Genomic DNA, 2823 nt, shown 5'->3' on the forward strand with positions numbered 1-2823 from the left:
TGAGTACCAATTTATCACACTGATTCTTGCTTTTTCTTCATTCTGTGGCCTCTGAGGACTTCTTTCACTTTTTGTATTTTTAGCTATTTACTTAAAAGAATCTTTATTGCAAGTCAGCTCACATCGGTGTTTTGTCTGAAAGGATTTTTCAGGATATCTTGTTCTTTGTATTGCCAGAGGCCAAAGCCTCCTCCATTTGGCAAGGAGAAACAATGTGCTTTAAAGCACATTTCCAGATTTTAGGAGGAAATGTTACTCTAAAATTTTTGTGTGAGTATAAACAGGGAGAGGTGGGTAGAGAAGACAAGTTTAGTTTCATGACTTATACCCATCATCATGCAATCAATTATTCTCAGTTCTTGATAGGCTCTACCAATTAAAATATTACATCTAGCATGGAATATTTTCATAGAGATTTAGCCTGCCATTTTTTTCCTATAACAAATAATAAATTCTTCTTAGTTGACTAAATGATGGTAGTATCTCAGAAGACCACTTTTTAAAAACACTTTTATAATCCTTACTATGTGCCAGACACTATTTTAAGAGGTTTACAAATATTAGCTCATTTAATACTTATACGACTTGATCAAGTAGGTGGTGTTATAACAGATGGATTAACTGAGACATGGAATCATTAATTAAGTTGTGTACCATCAACAGCTGGTATGTGGTAGAGCAGGAATTTGAATCCAGACAACCTGGCTCCAGAGTCAGCACTTTTAACCACAGGACTGCATAATTTAGCTCATGTTTCTCTGGCATTCACTGTCTCCCAGGTGATCAAAACCTTAATGATAAAACATGATAGTAAACTGAGGAGAGAAATGAGAAATCATCTAAAGTTATTTCATTACCTATATTTGGTATAATTTATAATAATTTGGCAGTGAGATCTCAAATGCAAGTATGATCTAGAAGTGGACTGTAGCATGCTCACATTGTATTTTATTTATTCAACATTTTTTATTTAAGCGTTTTTAATTATTATTTTTATAAGTTCATTTATTTATTTTGAGAGAGAGAGAGAGAGAGAGAGGACATGTGGGAGGGGCAGAGAGAGAGAGTGAGAGAGAGAATCCCAACCAGGCTTCACACTGTCAGCACAGAGCGTGATGTGGGACTCACAAACCATGAGATCATGACCTGAGCTGAAACCAAGAGTTGGATGCTTAACTGACTGAGCCACCCAGGCACCCCAGATTCAACATTTTTGAGTCCCGATTATGTGGTAAGTATTTTGCTACATGCAGAGGTAAAAAATATGAATAAGACATGCCCTCCTGCTTCCAATTCTTTCCAATCTAGCAGAAAGTTCCCCAGAATGTCAGATGTGGGTTATGCTGAACAGAGGTATCTCTCTGTAGGAACTTTCTTAGATAAACAGTTTGTGAGAAGTATATATATATATATATACTTCATATATATATATGTGTGTGTGTGTGTGTGTATATGAAAGCAAGTAGGAAGATGAATTGTTTTGACCATTTGTTGATTTGCTCCTATTTTACATAAACTGGTGGCCTATTTCTGTTTTCTGGGACAGTGCCTAAGGATTTCTTTTTCTCTGTTCTGGACACTGCAGATAAGATGTGGATGTGATAGATTAAGTTTGAGCATGTTAGTTTCAGGGAAATTGGTGAAGAAGGAAAAAGAAGATGGCACATCTCAGAGTTCACTAATTGTCATTTTTCCTGGAATGTGAAACAGGGAAAGCAAAACTGTGGAGTGTTCTAAGGTAATAAGGCAAAAGATTATCTGCAGTGTGAACATGATGGCCATGACTTCTGATTCTGGTTGCATAATCAACTTGTATGTGACCTTGAACAATTTGTGCTTGGGAACTTTTTCACTACCTGATTTTCAGAATTGTAAAATAAAAGCAAAACCAAAATGAGGTCAAAGTCTCAGAAACCAAAGCTGATAAAAAAGTATAAGTTCTCTGAATTTTTAGGTTATTGTTTAGTTGCAAGTTTTGTATTTTTGTGTGCTTGGTGAATACTTTCAAATAATGTAAAAAAAAAGTCACAAAATATGTTCTTCATATAGAGCTGACTCAACTAGTACACAATCAATAATATAGGTTCTTGGGTCCCTCTTCCAGGAGTAGGAATAATTCTATACTACTCTTTCCATTCATCTTATTTTGCCCAGCTTCCTTTCCTTTTGTGACAGATACCATGTAGAAAATCATTAAGTGGTATTTTGGTGAGATAGAACATTTATGTAAATTGATTTAATTAGCAAAACGTAACTACTGTATTGATTTTTGTACTAAAGAAAATGTTTGTCATTGTGCTTGTTGTATGTCATATCAGAGAAGTTTTCAATTAGCAGTAATTGTGCCTTGGATAAACCTCATTGGCTATGATACTGTCACTAAACAGAGCTTGTCTGTCATATTAGAAACCACATTGGAAATTTTAGAAAAATGGAGAAAAGAATTAGGCCAAGGCTTCCAAATATATATATATATATATATATATATATATATATATATATATATAAAACATTTTTAAAGAGTGTATTTGTATTAGTAACAAGATTTATAGGTGAGAAGAAACAAAATGAGAGCAGGAGCCTTTTAATAATCAGGAAGGCTAATGGAACACAGGTTCGCATCATTATAAAAGCATTTCAAAGAACTGGGAATCCACCCCACTTGGAGCTTTGTGCATGATTCTGAACCTTATATGAGAAGAATGATAATGAAGCATCAATAAAGACAGCCACGATGATAAAAGATCTTTAGGTCACAGATCCTTGTTGAGACTAAAAAAATGAGGTCAGTGCTCATTCTTGAGAGGGAAATGAAAGGTGAAC

The sequence above is a fragment of the Panthera uncia genome, chromosome B1 (genome assembly GCF_023721935.1).
Source record: "Panthera uncia isolate 11264 chromosome B1, Puncia_PCG_1.0, whole genome shotgun sequence".
Classification (NCBI taxonomy): Eukaryota; Metazoa; Chordata; class Mammalia; order Carnivora; family Felidae; genus Panthera; species Panthera uncia.